The sequence below is a fragment of the Ixodes scapularis genome, unplaced genomic scaffold (genome assembly GCF_016920785.2).
Source record: "Ixodes scapularis isolate PalLabHiFi unplaced genomic scaffold, ASM1692078v2 PGA_scaffold11__112_contigs__length_91849675, whole genome shotgun sequence".
Classification (NCBI taxonomy): Eukaryota; Metazoa; Arthropoda; class Arachnida; order Ixodida; family Ixodidae; genus Ixodes; species Ixodes scapularis.
Window position 1 is genome coordinate 23,301,287 of NW_024609837.1, and position 8,670 is coordinate 23,309,956.

The 8,670-nt window shown below is 41.5% G+C and overlaps 1 pseudogene; it reads right to left on the reverse strand.

The window, feature by feature from the left end:
* Positions 1-3,975: 3,975 nt before the first annotated feature.
* On the reverse strand, positions 3,976-6,291 carry LOC115332505 (annotated as a pseudogene).
* Positions 6,292-8,670: the final 2,379 nt, after the last annotated feature.

The following is an 8,670-nucleotide window of genomic DNA, read 5'->3' on the forward strand; positions in this document are numbered from 1 at the left end:
TTTTAACGTAGTTCCATATGGAAAGTTTCCTCCAAAACGATAAGTTTAAAACAAGCAAAAATAAATATTGCTGAACCTTCCAAAGCATTCCTTTTTAACCACTAACAGGCGTTTCAAAGAGCCAACTCTTGAGATGTCCCCCAAAAGTTTTCGAGAGTGACTGCAAACAACTGCTCTGGAGCCCGTGTCTGATCTGCTAGTGCGAGACACCTTTTCTGCCATCGAGCGACATGATCGCTGCAATTTTTTTACGAGCCTCTGAGGTATGACCTTTCATTCTTAGCTTAGAGCAGGGGTGGCCAAGCTGCAGCTCTTTGTGTGTTAAAGTGCGGGCCTTGGCTCCCTAGTATACCTAACCCCCCCTCCTCCTTTCCCACCTCCCTCGCAGTCAAATGATCACTTCCCCAAGAAAAGGAATGAGCTTTAAATTGAGAGAGGTTTCAGTTTGGTCCTGTGCTACCACTACCATAAGTATGTACAGTTGGACTGCTTTTGACTCAGATAGATCTAAAGTAGTTCAAATTTCATTTATTGGTTTACAAAAATGTTTTACCCCTTTTTTTTTTTGTACCTTTTCTTTTTCAGGCAGTCCTTGGAAGTTTAGTGGTTTTGTTTGCGGCTCTTAGGCCAGGTCAGCCTGGCCACCCCTAGCTTAGAGTAATATGTCTGAACGGCTGCGAAGTTCTGTTACTGAACTTAGAAGAAACAAGACCATTTCCAAAACTAATTGAAACATTTTACTTTGAAAACAGACAGCATGTAGGAGAAAAGTATGAAAATACCTCCTTTTGATCTTCATAAGGTACCCGTGAATGTGCCCAAAAGGTTTTCCAGAGTCGCAATCTTCAGTGTCAGGACTCTGATTTCGGTACAACTGTTTTACTTAGCATTAATGTGACAGCAGTAAATACCTGGGTGGTGTCTCCATAACTTAATACATAGAACACTTTCAGTAAAAACAATATTGTTTGCTTCAGTGATAAGAGGCCTCCTAAGGAGGGCACTCGCCTTGCGTTAGCACGTCGGTAAAATCTGTACAGCCAACCACTTTGAGATGCTTGCTCCCAGACTCCTGAGAGTGGCGGGAGGAAGAAGCCTTGAAGCTTTTCTGACATTTCAAAAATAGTTAAACTTGTCCAGATGGCAGCTCAATAAATTTCTTCAACACACAAATTAGGTTAGGTTGCTTATTTCGGAATACAAACCTTGTGCGATAAGGAAAGGTATGTCACGAGACGGAACGCTAAAAACCTTTGAAACCCTGACACTCCCCAAAATTTTTGTTTTATTTTGTGCCAGGCAATTTATTATGGTGTCAAAAGAATACCCAATCAATATTTTGCTACAGCGTCACATATATTTTTAACAAAGTCAAAAAACGCAACTGCTCGAAATCGAAACTGGACTGGAAACTGGAAGAAAAAATAGAGAGGAGAGAGTTGGAGGAAGTCACGTGGCTGTGCAACATTTTGTTTCTTCAATCAACATATTTGCGGCATTTTAGAAGACACGAAAAATGGGTATCATATTTCTTTTCTATTTTTAATATTGAGTGTGTGCCTTTGATGACCCACGACTTCGATTATATTTGGTGGTCGTGTCTAAAGCATGGAAAACGGCACGTGAGCATAGAGAAGAGAGTGAGCGCTACTCGAACCGGCCATTTCTCAAACGGCAATTTTGAAGCAGAAAGAAAACAAATTTCAAGGCGCAAATTGTGTTCTGGGTAGTTGGACTCTCATATGTCATGTACAAATAAAAACCTTGGCGAGCATAAATACCCTGTCGGTGTCCCTTTAAGAAATAGGCCCCTAAAATCTCTAAGTTATCACTGTCAATTTCTTTTGAGCAGCACATCCACTGCATGTTAGAGAACCTACCTACTTTTTGAGACCCAGCCTGGCCCGAGCCCGCTAACTCTTAGTTTTGCCCGATCTGGACCCGGCCCGAAGGGAGCCTACCTGATCAGGCCTGGCCCGGTGAGAGGCTACTGCGTGCCTGAACTCTTAAGTTCAAAGCTGCCCTGGGAAGGTGTTGGTGCATTTGATTCATTTGCTAATTTGCACGAAAGACGCCGTCATATTGCAGTTACGTGGTGAACATACGAAGGCTTACACAGATATAGAAAACATAGCTTATCTTCAGTAGCCAGAGGCATTCTTTTTTTTATTCGGGAGTTCGAAAGGGAAAGGGAAAGACAATCGCACTGTCCTGTGACCTGCCGGCAGCTGTCCCACTATGCTGATGGAATACCCAGAATTCTCTGTATCTTGTGAGTATTCTTAGACCAAGATAGCTTTCTTTATTTCTAATATATATATATATATATATATATATATATATATATATATATATATATATATATATATATATATATATATCAGGGTGTCGAACCGGAACCGAACCGAACCGAAAACCGGAACTGAACCCGAACCGTTATATTGCTATCGCGATGAACCCGAACCGGAACTGAACCGGAAAAAAAATAACGGTTACCGGCTCATGTCAAAACGGTTCGGCCACGCGCTGTTGACAATGAATGTGCTATCAATGCCATTTGTTTTTTAAGTGCCGTCAACTGACACACACCTCGCTTACATATTTTTCTTCTCCACTCAGTCTTAGGAATATAAACGCTGCATCCATGAATCTTGACAAACGCTGCATCCATGAATCTTGACACAGGAACCAGTATTGCACTGGTGACGGCTTACACGGAAGAAAGAGAATTGGAAGGCTGTGCAAAAAAAAAAATCTCGTTACGGGATTTCATTTTCCTACAATCTCGTAAATCCTAAATGCTGTTGTGTGCTCATTTCATAACACGTTTCTAGAACGCGCGAGTTCTTGAAGCTTGCTTCCATCGGAATGAGAAAAGAAAAGGCTGTGGAGTTTGATAATAATGCATCCGGTTTTGTATAGGCACTTAGAAGCTAACATATTTGTGAGACAGCGAACTCTTCTATTTTAATATTTATCCTATTACGTCCTTCTGGCGTTGTGTTCGGTGAAGGATTTTTCATATTCCGTATCTTGTTTAATGAAAACTTCTTTAAGGGTCTAATTTGAGTTACTGAAGGCTAGTTCAAATAAAGAAAACTGTATTTTCTCCCCACTGTTCCTTCAATTGCTTACACGCCGAGGTGGCGGGATAGTTAGCGAGTTCTACTTGTAAGTGGGTTTGTAAGGAGGTCGCGGATTTTACAGCAACTGCGTCGGACCCAATTAGATGAAGTCCGAATGCGTAAACGTCGGCGAGGTAACCTTTGAGTGCACATAAAGAAACCATTCCTGGTAGAAATCCCTGAGCCTTACTTACATTACGATGTATCCCGTTTCGTATGTGCTGATTTCAGATGTTTTATTTGTAATTTATTTTGATGTTGCAATTTGTCATTTATAATTTCCGAACCGGTTCGCGGATCGAATTAATCGAACCGGAACTGAACCGGAACAAAATTAATTTACCTGAACCTGAACCGTAACCGAACCCTATTTTTTTCGGTTCGACACACTGATATATATATATATATATATATATATATATATTGTAAAGTAGTAGCAAGTTTGCACTTTGGCTTTTTCGTTTTTCTTTTTTTTTTATATCTTAACGATCAATGCGTTAGCATTTTCTTCTCAATGCTTTAGAAAGTGTGCTACACCGTTGCCCGGACCCGGCCAAGACCCGAAAATCAGCCCTGGCCCGAATCGTGGGCTGGGTCGGGCTCGGGTTTTCGAGTAGGCCCGGCCCCGTGCAGAGCTCTACTGCACATCCCTAGGGCACTCTTAGAAAACAATGAATTTCAGTATTTATCAATTGGTCTCGATAAACAGGTGTCAGTTTTGCTCCTATTCATTGCTCTTTTTTTTAATAATTTCAAATGGGGTAAATACATTGAGAGTTGCTATATTTCAGAAAGTGAGATAGTGCAATGGAAGATAGAAAAAGATGTATTGAGTAGTAATGCCTCAAAATATGAAAGGATGACTTTTATTCTGTTATACACAGTGCACGATTTTCTAAACATCTGTCTGAACTAACCCTTAATCGAAACACCATACAGCACTATGAAGTTGAACAACTAAAAAACTCATCTGGATACAGTCAAAGCGAAAGCTGAATTTATAAAAAAATGAAGTTCCCATCAAAAGAAACTACATTTATACAAGCATAACTAAAATATTGCTCCTGACTGTTTGCATTCTAAATTAGCTGTGACGTCCAAAAGCTGATTAGTTTGCAATCCAAACTAAAACGAAAATAAAAGTAATACAAAAATGCAAACAGATTTAAGCAGGCCTAAGGGCTGTTCACTAGCCACAATCCAATTTTGATAGTGAATGAAACAATAAAAGTACTGACACAGAAGTATTTCTTGCAGGCTCTCGACCAGCTGAAAAAGAATAATTGGAGATCTCACAAAAGTGACATGGTTAATCCAAGTTACAACACCAACTCACAAAGCAACATTTCTTTAAACAATACACTGTAATGTTACATGCAAGGAAAGTATAACAGTCACATTGCTTTTCCAATATCAGGCTCTCAGAAAAGTTAAAAGCTCTTGTTGCAAAGCTAAACAAACCAGTACTTGCTTAATCCTCATTAGGGTATGGCAAATATGAAGAGAAATTACGGCTCTATCTCTAAGAACATGTGGAGTGTGTTGCTTTGTATAAACCCACCTGTTTCAAGCTTCTTGGCTGTTGTCAGGTTCTGTGTTCCACATGTAACATTTGGTATTTCTATGGGCCCCAGGAAGCAATGCTGGTGTTCATCTTTACAGTCATCAGTATTTACCATGTCCGAAATCACATTTGATTGGTCTTGGGGGTGAATGACACCAACCCTGTAAACCTTGCGAAAGGGCCATTCCAGCTGCAGGTCCTGTTTCCCGGGGTGTATCCGCATGAAGCACCCAATACGGCCGTTACCTTCCTTTAGATAAAGTTTAAAAACTTGGGAGACACTATAACCGTACATGGCCCTTGTGGGACTATCCAATGACCGCAGCCCTCCCTGAAGTGCCTTCCTCTTCAGGTCTGCCCACCCCTCAATGTACCAGTGGGCCCTCCTAGGCTTAGAAGAGCCTAGCAAACGAAGCTCCTTGCTCACATGGTCTTTGTAGTCGGTCATTGCTGCCTGGAGAACTCGCAGTTCTTTTGCAAAACCGGTGGTGTAGACTGTGTTAAGGCTGTTGAGCTGTTCAGCAAGCTTGGAAGCCCCAGCCGCTCCGATTGGCCTTCGCATCTTGCATCCTCCGCCCTGACGTCTTCGCTGCACCGGTTCAGGCTGGTCTGCAGCGACATGAGGTTTTCAGAGATCTTTCCCGTGGCTCTCTTCATCTCGAGACAAGCACTGCCAACGTCCTTGAGGTCTTCTGTGGCAAGGTTGTCGGGAGGCGCACACTTTGCTTTGCGAATGCTGCATCCACTCTTGAAGTGCTCCAAAATGTCGCACTGCAACACTAAGGAGCGGCACAGGCAGCAAGGCACGACGCTGAAGCCGCACTCCTTGTAGTGGTCCAAGAGGCTGGCTGCAGTGCCGATGAAGCTGCAGCCTTTAGGTGCATTCCAGCAGGCGACCTGGGAAGGACGGAAGCATATACAGACTATGTTGAAAAAGTATATGCCATGATTCGATCACACTATGTATATGCCAAAAATGTAGTTTCTTTCGGTCTCAAAATTGAACACGAAAAACAGTAGAATGTTGTGCAAACGCTGTTGACGTCAGATGTGTAGGCGACAAACAGGCCTACTTCTGATGTTGCCATTGTTGTTGTGTACTGTTGCTGTCCACTCACTTAAGAAGCGGGCACAGTTTGTTACGTGGAGTAGGTAGTTCCGGTCATATCGAGACCCGGGAGGTTACGGCAACTCACCGTACGGTTCAGGAAATACTGGAGAGAGACGTCCAGCTGTTCAACATCATCTTCGCAGAATGGTTTCTGGTCGACAGGACAAGCGCTTCCTCGTTCGACGCACTGGGCATGGCACTTTGTGCACAGTGTGTGTACGCAGGGAAGCCTGACTGCTGTTTTGTACGCGACGCCGCACAAGACACAGGCTCTCTGTGCAATGATGGGTTCTTGGAACAGCATGGGCCTCCAGTTGAGGACTTCGGAGAACTCGGCAACCCTGAAGGATGCCATTTCCAGTTGGGCGCTGTCGCCCATTCCGTCGATGGCAGCCATAGAATGCTGTGAAATTAAAAACATCAGATCGGATGACCATAGAATATTGTTAAATAAATTTAGCTGAGTGCATTGCAAAATTAAGTTCTAGATGATATCCATTGTGCAATCCTATGTAAAATTCTTTTGTTTCCCTAATTTCTTTTGTCATTCTTTATAAAATTCTTTATGGCTTAATTTTTTTTAGGCATTTTCGATAAGCAAGGAACCTAAAAACTGATATCACTCGTTTTTGTACAAATGCTACTTTGTTTGAGGCATCTTTCGTTTGATTCTTGATATGTGTAGCACCTTTTTGCCTAAGAACTTGTGGGGACAACTGAAATTAGAATGTTCTTAAATTCTTGCCAAGATTTTTCGTTGTTCATGACATATGAGGGCCCAACTACCCAGAACTAACAACTTGCGGCTCGAAATTCATTTTCTTTCTGCCCGAAAACCACCGATCGAAAACTGGCCGGTTTGAGTTGCGCTCACTCTTCTCCGTGGTCACGTGCCATTCTCTATGATTTAGACATGACCACCAAATATAATAAAAGTCGTGAGTCATTGCAGAAACACACTCAATATTAAAAATAGAAAAAAATATACCCATTTTTCGTGGCTTTTAAAACGCTGCAACTACGTTGATAGAAAAAAAAAAAAGTTGCACAGCCACGCGATTTTTGGCCAACTCTCTCCTCCCCAGTCCAGTTTCGGTTTCGAGTGGTTGCATTTCTTTACCTTATTAAAAATAGTTACATGTGACGCTGTAGCAAAATATTGATTGGCTAGTCTCCTGACTCCATAACAAATTGCCTGGTAAAAAAAGTAAAAAAAAAAAAAGACATTTTGGGAGGTGTCAGTGTCCCTTTAACAAAAAGTAGCATGGTTTTAAGTAATGATGACTTTCTACGCTCTGCAATAGAGCAGCACCGTTGTACAGACTTTGTCAGTTCTAAAGAATATCTCTTTGGAGCCAACGTCGTGAGGCAAAGCCCCTATAACGAAAACAAGCTAGCTCAATTTGAGTGAAGGTTTGTTGTCGCTTTTCTCAATTGGAGGTCATATGCGACTCAATATTTTGCCATAACAAGTTAGTTAAGTCACTGCAAAGAGTCAAGGAGAGTTTAAAAGAAATAAGAGATAGAGATTTTTTTAAATATTGACATGCACAAATTTTGTTACTTTTAGAGAAATGACTTAAGTTTCTGAAATCCTAACCAAACTACAATAACGGCTAAGCAAATATTTTTTTTATATATTTGTAAGTGTCATTTTAAGATGTAACTTTCAATATATTGTGTGACGTTTTGCATTAAGTTGTTTGTTAGTAAATAATTTGGGAAAGTGTCTCTAAAACGTGTATCTTTTTACGTTTTGTAAAAATTTCTTCATGGAAATATATAATTGTAAGTTTTATTATTTAGTGTTCATGTTGTAAATTGTCTACAAAATAAATGAATTATTTTTTTTAACTACGTGCCTGCATTGGTACGACACTGGCGGCTGTGCGAATTACCATAGTGAAATCTCGGCAATGTTCACGCCTCGAACGTCTCAATTTTATATCCCTGGGAAAAATTTAGCTACACCGTTCACATAGAGCTGAATGTTCCTTCCAAGAGCCTGGCTTTTCCATATATTTATTACAGAAATATAAAAAATATGACACGGACGGTCATTGTATGATCCGACGTGGAAACACCCTACTATATTCAATGACAGGTTAAGAGTAAAGTGGAAGCTCCTCCCACCTCTTTCTCCTTTAGTAGAGAAAACGCTGGAGATGAGGTCACCTCCTCTCCAGCGTTCGCTCTGCTAAAGCGGCTATACTCATCCGACCATACTAAAGCGACTAGATTCATCTGAGCATAGAAACGCATATAGTTCCGGAGTTGGACAAGTGCCTTTCGTCACTGGCTAATTTTTTGCCGAACTAACATGTCAAATTCAGTAGTACTACAAAAGAGAAGTCTAGCAGATTTATGTGCAGATGTAACAAGGGAAAGAGCTGAGAATTGTGCTGTATAGGCAACATTTTCATAGTATGTTCAGTTTTGTAAAATAATGTCTCGTAGGAATAGACATTTTTTCGGTCTGCTTCCTTTCGCTTAGTACCGATTTCTCAACTGCACGTTCCCGCAAAAACAGGACACGAGGCTTTTTCGAGGCAAAATGATGGGACGATGTCGATGAGCCTCTAAAACGGGGCTGTCCCGCCCAAAACGGGATGCCTGGTCGCCCTACCTAATCTTAAATTAGGAAACAGTCGGCCCTCGTGCGAGCACACCTCGCTCCGCTTAGGGAAACTTTAATGTGATCCAAGGCCCGAGCTTGCACCAGGCCTCATCGGGATGGATGAATAGATGCTAACAGCTGCACCCATCATAACGGGCAGTAGCTTGCGCCACTCAGACTAGAAATTAGATACCAAAAGTATGATTATCTTTCTTTGCCGATTTGCTTCCCCTCTGCAATTTCGTATCTATCA